The sequence below is a fragment of the Anabrus simplex genome, chromosome 4 (genome assembly GCF_040414725.1).
Source record: "Anabrus simplex isolate iqAnaSimp1 chromosome 4, ASM4041472v1, whole genome shotgun sequence".
Classification (NCBI taxonomy): domain Eukaryota; kingdom Metazoa; phylum Arthropoda; class Insecta; order Orthoptera; family Tettigoniidae; genus Anabrus; species Anabrus simplex.
The window spans coordinates 338,297,386-338,313,117 of NC_090268.1; positions in this window are offsets into that span (position 1 = coordinate 338,297,386).

The window sequence follows — 15,732 nt, forward strand, 5'->3', positions numbered from 1 at the left end:
TACTTATATCACTACTTGGACGATGTCGTCGTATTTTCAGAGACTTTTGAAGAACATCTAAATCATCTGCGAGAAGTTCTCGATCGCCTTCGTAAGGCTGGGTTAACTGTTAAGTTGTCCAAGGTTGCCTTTGCTAAGCCCTCTATGTCTTTCCTAGGGCATATTGTGTCACCGGATGGTGTAGCAGTCGATCATTCTAGAACACAGGCCATCCGTGATTTTAAACCTCCCAAAGACATTAAAGGTATCGCCAGGTTCATTGGTATGGTGAATTTCTTCAGGAAGTTTATTCCTAACTTCGCTAATAGAGCGGCGCCCTTAAACCTTCTTCGTAGGAAAGGCATCAAATTCGAGTGGGGACCTTCTCAACAAGCCGCTTTTGAAGACCTTAAATTAGCTCTTTGTAATGCCCCTGTACTTGCTATGCCTGATTTCTCGAAGAAATTCATTGTCCAAACCGACGCATCGTCGTCAGCGGTAGCTGCAGTCCTTCTTCAAGAGACTGAACTAGGGAGGCGCCCCATCGCCTATGCGTCTAGGACATTGTCGGCTCAAGAAGCCAAGTATTCCATCTATGAGCTTGAAGGTTTGGCAGTCTTATTCGCCTTAGAGAAGTTCCGTCTCTATCTGGAACATGTCAAATTCGACCTGGAGACAGATAATCAAGCCTTAAGCTGGGTCTTAGGTAGGCCGCGTCGTACTGGTCGTATAGCCCGCTGGGCCATCCGTATTTCTGCCTTCCAGTTTGATGTTAGACATATCAGAGGTACCGAAAATGTTGTTGCTGATGGACTCAGCCGTATGTTTTCTAACGACGTCGAGACCCACGAACCGGTTGACAATTCATCACCTTCCGAGTCCATACTATCTAAGGTTAATGCCATCCTAACAGATGCTCCCATGCTCTTTAGGGATATCGAGAAATACCAACGTGAAGATCCGACGCTGGCTCCGATAATGGAAACCCTTTCTTCTGGGGAACATGTTGTCCCTTATGTTCTGAGGAATGGTGTTCTATGTTGCCCTTCGAGGCATGATAAGATGATGAAAGTTGTCGTTCCAGCTGTTCTTGTACCTATGATCTTCAAGTATTATCATGATACCCCATTAGGAGGGCATCTTGGTATCTTTAAAACTCGTGAAAAGATTCGTGAAATGTTCATCTGGAAAGGTATGGACGGTGAAATCCGTGAACTAGTAAAGGCTTGTAAATCCTGTTTGCTTAGTAAACCGACCATGTCCACCAAGGTAGGCCTCTCGTCTTCTCAGCAAGCGTCGCGCCCCATGGAACGCCTGTATATTGATTATGTAGGACCATTCCCCCAGTCAAAGGGTAATGCCAACAAGTTCATCCTTGTGTGTGTAGATGGTTTTACCAGATTTTCTTGGTTATTTCCGACTAAGCTGGCTACCGCTCAGTCTACCATTACTTGCTTAAATTCTATTTTTGCTTCTTTTGGTCCGTGCCAATATATTGTATCTGATAATGCTAAGGCTTTTACATCTAACTTATTTCGTAAATTCTGTTTTGACTTATCCATCTCTCATGTAACTACTTCTGCTTATTACCCTCAACCATCTCTGGCTGAACGGGTTAATTGTAATCTCAGGTCCGCACTTATTGCCTATCATCATGAAGATCCTTCCAGGTGGGACACGTCCCTGCATTGGTTAGCTTTTGCTTTGAATTCGGCGGTTCATGAATCTCATAAGTTCACTCCAGCGTCCTTGATGTTCAAGTTTGTTCCCAACACGCCGCTCTCTAACCTTTGGTCTCTGAGTGACATTCTACCCGAGACAATAGATCCGGATAATATTAAAGATCTTTGGAAGAAGGCTAAAGCCAATCTTAAGGTATCTCATGAAAAGGTTAGGGAAAAGTATGATCGTGGACGGAGACCCACCACTTTGAAGGTTGGTGACCAGGTGATGGTCAAGAATTTTGTTCCCGCGGGCAAGCTTGCCCCCAGATTTCAGGGGCCATGCATCATTCTCGATTTTCTTACGCCGGTTACATTGTTAGTAAGCAATCCAGCCACCGAGAGGATATTTAGGGTTCACCTGTCCCAGGTGAAACCGGTGTAAATTTTGTGTCAACTTGCTTCATATAATTTGATAGGAATATGAAGGTTATATTTTTTTTTTTGAGTTCCACTCTTAAGGCATTCTGCTCCTTCTATTTTATTTTATATGTAAGCATTTCTGTAAAACCTCCCCCGATTTGTTAAACTGCCATCCTGTCCTTGCCACGGCCATTACCACGCTCCCGTCTCCTGCTCCACTACACACAGTGGCTGGCTTAGATGAAATGCCATGGATATCTGCACGCCGCTGGCCCCTCAATCTCTCTACATGCCTGTGCCCTCAAACGAAACATGATGGTCCAACACAATTCTGCCGCCTAGCTTAAATGTTTCAGTGCCCCCGCAGCCGCGCGGCGCTGTGCCGCGGCTGGGTTCGAGGACGGGCCCCCTCGGCCCCAGTTAGGACAACATGTGCACGGCGAGCCGGAGCTCTCCTCCCGGCCTAGGCTGATGTGCGGCGCACGTCCTGCTACTTGCCCGCAGCCTGTATTCCTTCACCGCGGGCGCGGCGTGTTTCAACACCACTGCTCCCCTCATAGTGCGGGCGAGCGGTATCTCAGGGTACTTGAGGGGTCCGAGCGGCCTCCTTTGGACGCAAGCTGCAACGGCCGGTCTGGCCATCCAACTTCATCAACCTCAACTACATGGACAGTTCCGATAAGCAATGACTACACTCGGGAATTCAACAGCAATATTTGGTGAACATTGCAAAATTTTTCATCACTTTTAAGTATTAAAAGTCTATCTTCGGAATTCTACTTCTACAAACTTAAAAACTTTACTTCATCTGCAACAACAAAATTTTGAAACTAAATCAAACCAAATTAAGAAAATCTTATAATTTTTTTTTTTGGCAATTAATCTCCATATTTACATCAAAACTTGGACCTTGTTTTCAAACAATTTCATGTGTCACCCCGGGAGGAACTTTTGAGGGGGGAGGTCTGTACCGGGAGGTACACCTCCACTCCGCTAATTTAAAATGTGCGCCAGTTGAAACTCCTCTGCTGGAGGAAGTCTGAACTTTATCTACGCTATTAATTCTTTACCTTCTCAGAAGATGTCACCACGTGGAAAATTTTGAGTTTTTGAACTGTGTCATTTTTGATGTGTTTTTGTTTCGCTTGAAGTAAGAAGTGTGAACTTTCTCTTCTAGAGGACACTACTGAAGATCAACAATAGTGCACCCTAGTGCGGAGTCAAAGAACTATTTTGTTGGAGAAATTTTTATTTCAAATGTTTGTTTCTTGCTAAATTTCTTTCTGTTATTGTTTAAGTTGGCTGTATACCCCTCTTTTCCCCCTTGCTTTAGATTTATCCAATCCCGAATTTCTTTTAGTAATTTCCGACCAATCCGATGTATCTTCCCCCATCTTGGATATGTTTCTGTACCCTAGCCAATAAAGTAATTGTGGGCGGGTGTTTTCATTCCCCTAACGCCTAGAAACTTCCGCGAGAGTATTTAAACTGCTGATTTTAGGGTCTCCGGGCCACTTCTGTTCCATCTTTCAGTGTATAAGGTACATAGCAGGAGGCGGGAAGCGCCTCTTTCCTCGGCAGCGGTCATCAATAAGGTAATGGCCGATTAATAAATTCTTTCTTTGCTAGCTCAGCAGTTTAACTCTCGGGGCGGGTGCGAAGCGTTCCACCATGTAACCTTTTCCTAAGATGTAACAATCTTTCTTCTATTCTCTTTTAAGCTACCTTCTGGGATAGAGAGTGCTAACCCTCTCGAGCTCCCACTCTTATTGTTTTGAGGTGAACTTATTTTCTCAACCTATTCTTCGTTAATATAAAACAAATTGCTCTTTTCTAAAGTCACCTCGGTAGTATGGGATTAGCCCTTGCATTAGTGGCCTAGAGCCAGATTAGGTTTTTTAAAAAACAAGTGTATTAGGAGTGCAGATTGCCTCCTCTCAAATTGTTATTTTAGAGGTCATGTAATTGCCCCTTTTCATTTAATAGACCTCAGTAGGTTGGGTATTGTACCCCTGTGTCTATGTCCAGTGAGGACAACTTGAAGGTGGAGTTTGGTGTGGCCTGGGAGAGGCTTAAATTTTGAGAGCGAGTGGCTCTTTTGAAAATTAAGTGTTGTATGCCTCGTGGAGGCTTTTCTGTGTAATTTGGAGCAAGGGCTCCTAGGTATGAATGGGGTTTTCTGCCCCTCTGTTAAAACTCGTGTTTGGGGTAAAACTGAGCTGATTGCCCAAGCTGTGTAAAATCAGGGCGCGAAGCCCAATTCCTGTAAATATTGTAACTACCCCTTTTGACTTGCTACTTTGTACCTGCCATGCTTGTTATTTCTTGTTTTTGAAAAGAAAATATAACCTTGTTAAATTTTAAATTAATTTTGCTTTCGTAGCTGGAGACCTATTCACACCCGCACCTTCTTTCACCTCTACCTACCACGGAAAAACTCCGTAACAAATATAACCTTGTTAAATTTTAAATTAATTTTGCTTTCGTAGCTGGAGACCTATTCACACCCGCACCTTCTTTCACCTCTACCTACCACGGAAAAACTCCTTAACAATAATAATAATAATAATATATCCTCCCCTGCGAACCATGTGATCTTATCGCGGTTGGGGAGGCTTTTGTGCCCCAGTGAAGCTGATAGCCCAGTCGTAGGTGCAACCATATTGGCTGGGTATCTGCCGAGAGCAGGGGTTAGCGGCCTTTCGGAAGTTGCAAGGATGGCAGTCTAGATGATTGACTCATATTGAACATGGAAGAGGAGAGGAGGACAAACTGCAGCCCTGTCTCACTCCTTTCTGATTTTTTGCTTCGTTTTCATAGCCCTTGATTCATTTCCCTGCAGAGTGCACATATTTTAAATCATTCTCCTTCCTCGATATTTTATCCCCCTCACATTTGGAATCTCAATTGGCTTGGTTCAACCAACATTATCGAATGACTTCTTCCGATCTACCAATGTACGTGGGCTTGTCTTTCTTAATCGATCCTCTAAGATCAGATGTGAGTCAGGATTGCATCACCTGTTCCTACATGTTTTCTTAATCTAAACTGATCTTCTCCCAATAGAGCTACAATTTGTTTTTCCATTCTTATGTAAATAATGCGTGTTAAATACAAGTACATCATATGTGTAGAATTCTGCAAAAATAATTAACTTAAAAGGGGAAGTAAAAATTAACGAGAAGAAATGCCCAATTCTGTCGTATAGTAGCATTTTTACTAACAGAGATTCACTTACAAAGTCACCCAGAAAATTTACACGAAGTAGACCATAACAAGAAAAGTAAAAGATATCATAAGAATAAGAATAAGAATAAGAATAAGAATAAGAATAAGAATAAGAATAAGAATAAGAATAAGAATAAGAATAAGAATAAGAATAAGAATAAGAATAATAAGAATAAGAATAAGAATAAGAATAAGAATAAGAATAAGAATAAGAATAAGAATACGAATAAGAATAAGAATAAGAACAATACAGTAATAATAAAGCCGGCCTGAGTGGCTCAGACGGTTGAGGCGCTGGCCTTCTGACCCCAACTTGGTAGGTTCGATCCTGGCTCAGACCAGTGGTATTTGAAGGAGCTCAAATACGTCAGCCTCGCGTCAGAGGATTCACTGGCACGTAAAAGAATCTTGCGGGACTAAATTTCGGCACCTTGGCATCTCTGACAACCGTAAAAGTAGTTATGGGGACACAAAGCCAATTGCATTTTTAATAATAATAATAATAATAATAATAATAATAATAATAATAATAATAATAATAACTAAGTCTGAGGACATCGACACGGTGTCTAAATGAGAGTCCAATTACTGATGGCCATCGGTCTGCATAGCAACCATCATGCCAGGCCTAGGCTCTTAATGGGCTGTACGGGGCACAGATTCGTTAATACGTTTTGTTTACATCGTTTTGCCCGGATGAGAAGCGCGGTTGATCTCATTTAGCTGATTTTTTTGCTTTCTTCTTCCCCAAAAATCTCTTCACCCTCTCAGTAAGTTTTTCCGGCGTTCATCTGTCCAGCTGTTTATGGTTCTGGTGTTGGTTTTGTCTGCAAATTTATTATTATTATTATTATTATTATTATTATTATTATTATTATTATTATTATTATTATTATTATTACCGTATTTTGGGTGGTAGGTGGAGGTGAAAGAAGGTGCAGGTGTGAACGGGTCTCAAACTACGAAATTAAAGTTAATGTAAAATTTAACAAGGTTATATTCTCTTTCCAAAATTCAGAAATAACACGAAAGACAGGTACAGAGTAGCAAGGCAATAAAAGTACAATTACAATATTTACAGGATTTGGGCTTCGAGCCCCAAACTCATAATTCTTGAGCCATTAGCCCAGTTTTACCCCAAACACAAGTTTCAACAGAGGGGCAGAAAACCCCATTCATGCCTAGGAGCACTTGCTCCAAATTACACAGTAAGGCCTCCTTGAGGCGCGCAGAAAACAAAATTTTCAAGAAAGAGCAACTTGCTCTCAAAATTCAGGCCTGTCAAAGGCCACACCTAATTCCACCTTCAAGCTGTCCTCTAAGGACATATACACAGGGGTAAAATACCCAACCTACTGAGGTCTATTAAATGAGAAGAAGGTTAATTACATGACCTCTAAAATAACAATATGAGAGGAGGCGATCTGCACTCCTAATGCATTTGTTTTCAAACCTAATCTGGCTCTAGGCCACTAATGCAAGGGCTAATCCCATACTACTGAGGTGACTTTAGAAAAGAACAATTTACTTTACATTAAGGAAGAATCGGTTGTGAGAAATAAGTTCACCTCAAAACAAAATGAGTGGGAGCTCGAGAGGGTTAAGTACTCTCTATCCCAATATGTAGCTTAAAAGATAATAGATGCTAAGAGTAGTTACATTTAGGAAAAGGTTACATGGTAGAAACGCTTCGGACCCGCCCCGAGAGTTAAACTGCTGAGCTAGCAAGAAAAGAAGTTATTAAAAGGCCATTACCTTGGTGTAGAACTGCTCCCAGAAGAAAGAGGCGCTTCCCGCCCCCTGCTATGTACTTTACACACTGAAAGATGGTACTGAAGTGGCGCAGAGACCCTAAAATCAGCAGTTTATATACTCTCGCGGAAAGTTCGAGGCGTTTCAGGTAAGAAAACACCCGCCCACAATCACTTTATTGGCTAGGGTACAGCAACATATCCCCTTTGGAGAAGATACACCTGATTGGTTAGAAATTAATTTTAAAAATTCGGGATTGGCTAAATACAAAACAAGGGGAAAGAAAGGGGTATACCGCCAACTTAAACAATAACAGAAAGAAATTTAACAAGAAACAAACTTTTGAAATAAAATTTTCTCCAAAAAACAGTCCTTTCACTTCGCACTAGGGTGCACTATTGTTGATCTTCAGTAGTGTCCTCTAGAAGAGAAAGTTCACACTTCTTACAATAGGGAAACAAAAATGCGTCGAAAACGACCCAGTTCAGAAACTACAACATTTCCCAGTAGTGACATCTTCAGAGAAACTTGAAAATTAATTCCGTAGATAAAGTTCAGACTTCCTCCAGCAGAGGAGTTTCAATTGGCGCAAATTTTAAATTAGCGGCGTGGAGGTGTACCGCCCGGTACAGACCTCCCCCCCCAAAAGTTCCTCCAAGGGGTAACACAGAAGAACATAACCTTTTGTTTGAAAACCAGGTCCAAGTTATGATGTTGATATGGTGATTAATTGCAGAAGCATTTATCAAAATTGTAGAAATTTGATTTGATCCATTTTCAAAATACTTGTAGTAACTGTTGAAGTAATGTCTTTATGTAGGAATTGAATTCAGAAGAAAAACTTTTAATACTTGAAAGTGAAGAAAAATTTTCTAAGTCCACCAAATATTGCAGTAGAATTCCCAAGTGTAGTAATTGCTGATAGTAAATGTCCATATAGTTGATTAAATTGGATGGCCAGACCGGCCGCTGCAGCTTGTGTCCAAAGGTGGCCGCTCGGACCCCTCAAGTACCCTGAGATACCGCTCGCCCGCACTATGAGGGGAGCAGTGGTGTTGAAGCACGCCGCACCCGCGGTGAACATATACAGGCTGCGGGCAAGTAGCAGGTCGTGCGCCGCACATCAGCCTTGGCCGGGAGGAGGGCTCCGGCTCGCCATACACAGGTTGGCCTCGCTGGAGGAGAGGGGGCCCTTCCTCTATTCCAGTAGCGGTACGGCGCCGCGCGGCTGCGGGGGCACTGAAACATTAAAGCTAGGCGGCAGAATTTTGTTGGACCATCATCTTTTTTGAGGGCACAGGCTTAGTGGAGAGGTTGAGGGGCCAGCGGCGTGCAGATATCCATGGCATTTTATATAAGCAAGCCACTGTGTATAGTGGAGCAGGGGACGGGAGCGTGGTAATGGCCGTGGCAAGGACAGGATGGCAGTTCAACAGATCGGGGGAGGTTTACAAAAATAATTACGCATAAGTGAAACATATTGCAAGGGCAGAAGGCCTAAAAGAGAAACCTCTCAGAGAAAGAGAAAAAAAATATATAACCTTCCGATTTCTTTCAAAATAATATGAAGCAAGTTAACACAGAAATTACACCGGTTTCACCTGTGACAGGTGAACCCTAAATATCCTCTCGGTGGCTGGATTACTTAATAACAACGTAACCGGCGTAAGGAAATCGAGAATGATACACGGCCCATGAAATCTGGGGGCAAGCTTCAAATTGGTGGGTCTCCGTCCACGATCATATCTTTCCCTAACCTTTTCATGAGACACCTTAAGATTGGCTTTAGCTTTCTTCCAAAGATCTTTGATATTATCCGGATCTATTGTCTCAGGTAGAATGTCACTCAGAGACCAGAGGTTAGAGAGCGGCGTGTTGGGAACAAACTTGAACATCAAAGAGGCTGGAGTAAATTTATGTCATTCATGAACCGCCGAATTCAAAGCAAAAGCTAACCAATGCAGGGACGTGTCCCACCTTGGAATGATCTTCATGATGATAGGCAATAAGCGCGGACCTGAGATTACGGTTAACCCGTTCAGCCAGAGATGGTTGAGGATAATAAGCAGAAGTAGTTACATGAGAGATGGACAAGTCAAAACAGAATTTACGAAAAAGATTTGATGTGAACGCCTTAGCATTATCAGACACAATATATTGGCACGGACCAAAAGACGCAAAAATAGAATTTAGGCAAGTAATGGTGGAATGAGCGGTAGCCAGCTTAGTCGGAAATAACCAGGAAAATCTTGTAAAACCATCTACGCATACAAAGATGAACTTGTTAGCATTTCCCTTCGACTGAGGGAAGGGTCCTACATAATCAATATACAGGCATTCCATGGGGCGCGACGCTTGATGGGAAGACAAAAGGCCTACCTTGGTGGACATGGTGGGTTTACTAAGCAAACAAGATTTACAAGCATTTACTAGTTCACGGATTTCACCGTCCACACCCTTCCAGATGAACCTTTCACGAATCTTCTCACTTGTTTTAAAGATACCAAGATGCCCTCCTAATGGGGTATCATGATAATACTTGAAGATCATAGGTACAAGAACAGCTGGAACGACAACTTTCATCATCTTATCATGCCTCGATGGGCAACATAAAACACCATTCCTCAGAACATAAGGGACGACATGTTCCCCAGAAGAAAGGGTTTCCATTATCGGAGCCAGCGTCGGATCTTCACGTTGGTATTTCTCGATATCCCTAAAGAGCATGGGAGCATCTGTTAAGATGGCATTAACATCCGATGGTATGGACTCGGGAGGTGATGAACTGTCGACCGGTTCATGGGTCTCGACGTCGTTGGAAAACATACGGCTGAGTCCATCAGCGACAACATTTTCGGTACCTCGGATATGCCTAACATCAAATTGGAAGGCAGAAATACGGATGGCCCAACGGGCTATACGACCAGTACGACGCGGCCTACCTAAGACCCAGCTTAAGGCTTGATTATCTGTCTCCAGGTCGAATTTGACATGTTCCAGATAGAGACGGAACTTTTCTAAGGCAAATAAGACTGCCAAACCTTCGAGCTCATAGATGGAATACTTGGCTTCTTGAGCCGACAAGGTCCTAGATGCATAGGCGATGGGTCGCCTCCCTAGTTCAGTCTCTTGAAGAAGGACTGCAGCTACTGCTGACGACGACGCGTCGGTTTGGACGATGAATTTCTTTGAGAAATCAGGCATAGCAAGGACAGGGGCATTACAGAGAGCTAATTTAAGATCTTCAAAAGCGGCTTGTTGAGAAGGTCCCCACTCGAATTTGATGCCTTTCCTACGAAGAAGGTTTAAGGGCGCCGCTCTATTAGCAAAGTTAGGAATAAACTTCCTGAAGAAATTCACCATACCAATGAACCTGGCGATACCTTTAATGTCCTTGGGAGGTTTAAAATCACGGATGGCCTGTGTTCTAGAATGATCGACGGCAACATCATCAGGTGACACAATATGCCCTAGGAATGACATAGAGGGCTTAGCAAAGGCAACCTTGGACAACTTGACAGTTAACCCCGCCTTACGAAGGCGATTGAGAACTTCTCGCAGATGATCTAGATGTTCTTCAAAGGTCTCCGAAAATACGACGACGTCATCCAAGTAGTGATACAAGTACTCAAATTTGATGTCAGAGAAGACCCTATCTAGCAGCCTAGTGAGTACAGCTGCTCCCGTGGGGAGCCCGAAAGGCACGCGGTTGTATTCGTATAAATTCCAGTCCGTGGCAAACGCTGTAAGATGTTTAGACTCTTCCGCAAGGGGAATTTGATTGTAGGCCTGATTCAGGTCCAAGATAGTAAAGAACTTGGCCTTACGAAACCATGAAAAACAAGAATGAAGTTCAGGAAGGGGCACAGATTGTAACACCACCTTCCGATTGAGAGCCCTATAATCAATGACAGGTCTGAAGCCAACTTGGGGTTTCGGGACTAGAAAAATAGGCGAAGAATACGCCGACTTCGAGGGCCTAATAATACCATCCTTCAACATCTGATCGATGATTTCTTTCAGAGCCTTCATTTTTGGTGGAGAGAGCCTATAAGGTGGAGAACGGACAGGAATCGAATCCGTGACCTCAATTTTGTATTCAATAAGGTCAGTAACACCAAGAGTATCAGAGAACACCTCTGGAAACGACTGACACAACTTACGAATACTATCAGCCTGCTCCTCAGGAAGATGTCTAAGGTCTAACAACAACTCATCCTGGGTAGGCGAAATAGATGAACATGATGCAGAATTACATTTTAACAAGGGGATTTTACAATTGGAAGCAAATTTGAATGTGCACGACTTACTCTGAAGATCGAGCACAAGACCAGTGTGGGAAATGAAGTCAGCTCCCAATATAATGGGGCAAGACAAGTGCTTGGCCACAAACAATTTGATTTTCCATGTAAATATAAAAATACGAATTTTGACCTGTAAAGAACCTAGAATGTCTAATGGAGATGAATTAGCCGAAACATTTTGAACAGGAGATGAGCCATAGTCAGGTAGTTTACAAACAGATTTCAATTTTGTATACCATTGGTCCGAAATAATTGAACAAACACTGCCTGAATCTAATAGAGCTGTTATAGGCTCGTTATTTAACTCAATCTTAAGAAAAGGAACAGGTGCGGGGGAATCCGCCGCGATCCTAAGACACTCTTTGGGGCATTCAAAAGATGGATTTTCAGATTGAACGTTCCCTGAATTTTCGATCTGTTTACCAGGGGCTGAGCCTCGGAAAGATGGATTAGTCGACTCAGCCGAAAACACTAGTCATTTTTTATTATTGGCATTGGTGGAATTTGCACCAGAAGTTGAGCAGGAGGGGGTGTTATTTGAATTTGGGCAATTTTTGGCGATATGTGAGAAAGCCCCACATTTAAAACAGCCTTGTGATGAGCCAGCTCCATTATTTGCCCTACTAGATTTGATCAATGGACACTTGTTCCGAAGATGGTCAGGCGACCCGCAAGCGTAACATTTACGGGGTGTGACTGATCGGCGAGGTGGAGGCCGAGTATTACTAAAAGAAGGCGGGGGTTCTTTCGCGACACGCAAAGAATCGGCATATCTAACTCCTTCCGCTGAGACGGCCAATGCTTCAAGTTCAGAGAAGGTTTGCGGGCACGCCGCGAAACACAAATATGACCTATAGGATGGTGAAATTCCTTCTACAATAGCCTGTACAATCTGATCTTCAGGAAAATGAAGAGCAAACACCCTAGTATAAAACTTAATGTCTTGTATGAAATCAGCCAGATTTTCATCCAATCTCTGTACTCGATAATAGTACTTCTGAATCAGAGATGACCTCGCAAGGGCAGGAATAAAATTTGCAAGCAAGTGGGCATGAAAATCTTCAATAGATGACTGTTCAGCTATGGCTCTTACTATTTTGTCAGAGAGAATGCCAATTGCATAAGGATAGATGATTTGCAAAATTTGACATGGAGAAAGAGAAAAAACAAGGGCATGATCCTGAAATTCAACTAAAAACCTTAAGAAGGAAATAACTTCACTGGTGGTGTTGACAGAAAACTTCGAGATACCTCTGAGCAACATTGCCAATGGATGAGGCAAACTGCTGAACCCAGGTGACATAGTCGGTAAAGGTTTAAGTGGCAAAGAAGTTAATTCAGAACGTACATTATTCAATGAGTTACGGCGTTCAGAATCGTTGTCCAATGGGGCAGGGATAGTTTGAGCAGCAACGGTTATCCTATTGACTTCTCCCTTAGGAGGCTCTTCCTCGCTACCTGCATTCATCGTGGTGGGTTGATCGATTTTGGGAGGAACTTCCCCAGTTAACAATTGGGTAACCTTACTGGATAATTCAGAAATATTTTCAAGCAACATACTAGCTTCCTTCCTCTGAACGTCATTCAACTTCAGAGACAACAGATCGTTAACTCTATTTGAAAAATGATATAACCTGGCTTGCACACGCTTAATTTGATTAGGAGAAGGATCATTTTCATCAAAAAACTAACTACCGATGCTAGCCCAGTAGTATTCTCGGTGATCGTGGAAAGAGAGTCGTCAATTTCTTTCTCTCCCAAAGTGGGGATGGAAATGGGCAAATCAAGGGACTCTCTAAACTTGTTTGTGTCTACCGCAACCGTGCCTCCAGATTGCACATTTCTAATAGTTAATTCATAGATTAACTCCTCCTTGCGCAAATAGTTAAGATGGAGAACATCGCGAGGGCCGGGCATGATGACAGAACAACTTTGAAACAGGAAAAATCAAAAAATTCCAGCAACTGAGAAAATTGTTAGAGTTCGGATCAAAGCAATGTTTAGCCGTCAAAAGGGGCTAAATTGAGACCCATTCAAACCACGCTCTGCTACCACTTGTTACCGTATTTTTGTGGTAGGTAGAGGTGAAAAAAGGTGCGGGTGTGAACGGGTCTCAAACTACGAAATTAAAGTTAATGTAAAATTTAACAAGGTTATATTCTCTTTCCAAAATTCAGAAATAACACGAAAGACAGGTACAGAGTAGCAAGGCAATAAAAGTACAATTACAATATTTACAGGATTTGGGCTTCGAGCCCCAACCTCATAATTCTTGAGCCATTAGCCCAGTTTTACCCCCAAACACAAGTTTCAACAGAGGGGCAGAAAACCCCATTCATGCCTAGGAGCACGTGCTCCAAATTACACAGTAAGGCCTCCTTGAGGCGCGCAGAAAACAAAATTTTCAAGAAAGAGCAACTTGCTCTCAAAATTCAGGCCTGTCAAAGGCCACACCTAATTCCACCTTCAAGCTGTCCTCTAAGGACATATACACAGGGGTAAAATACCCAACTTACTGAGGTCTATTAAATGAGAAGAAGGTTAATTACATGACCTCTAAAATAACAATATGAGAGGAGGCGATCTGCACTCCTAATGCATTTGTTTTCAAACCTAATCTGGCTCTAGGCCACTAATGCAAGGGCTAATCCCATACTACTGAGGTGACTTTAGAAAAGAACAATTTACTTTACATTAAGGAAGAATCGGTTGTGAGAAATAAGTTCACCTCAAAACAAAATGAGTGGGAGCTCGAGAGGGTTAAGTACTCTCTATCCCAATATGTAGCTTAAAAGATAATAGATGCTAAGAGTAGTTACATTTAGGAAAATGTTACATGGTAGAAACGCTTCGGACCCGCCCCGAGAGTTAAACTGCTGAGCTAGCAAGAAAAGAAGTTATTAAAAGGCCATTACCTTGGTGTAGAACTGCTCCCCGAAGAAAGAGGCGCTTCCCGCCCCCTGCTATGTACTTTACACACTGAAAGATGGTACTGAAGTGGCGCAGAGACCCTAAAATCAGCAGTTTATATACTCTCGCGGAAAGTTCGAGGCGTTTCAGGTAAGAAAACACCCGCCCACAATCACTTTATTGGCTAGGGTACAGCAACATATCCCCTTTGGAGAAGATACACCTGATTGGTTAGAAATTAATTTTAAAAATTCGGGATTGGCTAAATACAAAACAAGGGGAAAGAAAGGGGTATACAGCCAACTTAAACAATAACAGAAAGAAATTTAACAAGAAACAAACTTTTGAAATAAAATTTTCTCCAAAAAACAGTTCTTTCACTTCGCACTAGGGTGCACTATTGTTGATCTTCAGTAGTGTCCTCTAGAAGAGAAAGTTCACACTTCTTACAATAGGGAAACAAAAATGCGTCGAAAACGACCCAGTTCAGAAACTACAACATTTCCCAGTAGTGACATCTTCAGAGAAACTTGAAAATTAATTCCGTAGACAAAGTTCAGACTTCCTCCAGCAGAGGAGTTTCAATTGGCGCAAATTTTAAATTAGCGGCGTGGAGGTGTACCGCCTGGTACAATTATTATTATTATTATTATTATTATTATTATTATTATTATTATTATTATTATTATTATTATTATTTCCGGCTGCATGGCCTACTTGTCTCCAAGATTCTACTTTTGAACGGGTAATTATTTTGGCTCGGGGACTTGTGTTTGTACTTTTCCACCATTCAACTCACGTACCTCACATAGTACAACCCCCCCCCCCCATCACATTTACACACAGCTTCTTGCACAAGGCAGATGTCGCCCACCTTTGTCGGAGTGTCTTTATGAAAAGGGCTGTATAAGGCTAATAATAGCCATAAAAATTATTATTGCTTTTGTCATTACGATTTTTAGGAGTACTCTTATCATTAATTATAGGAGATTGTTACCACGAATAACGGAGTAGGTCTTTCTGAAGCTTTTAGGAAATGATTTAAATAAAGCTGAGAAGCAACTTGATCAAAGACTTTCGAATATTTAACATACACTCAGTCTATGCTGGGATGATTACCGCAATATTTCTAAGCACTAAATTAGACAATACAGATATCAGCCCTGTTACAAAAAAGGAGTTTTCTCTTTCCCTGTGGTAGAAACTCTGAATGTTCATGCTGGTCGCGCGCTGTTACCCACTTACCAGGTAATCAGGCGGACATGTCAACCCATCCCCTCTACGGGTTAACCCTTGTGATCAATCAGCCGTGGACAAGGGACACAGTTGCTGTGTGCTATTTGTATCTGTGATAAATCTCTTAAGAATACCTTATCACTGAATTCATGTTGATGATATCTTATCACGGTAACATGTATCCTATTGAAGACTATTGTCTTCCCCAACTATATAAGACTCAGATTTCTTCAGGTATG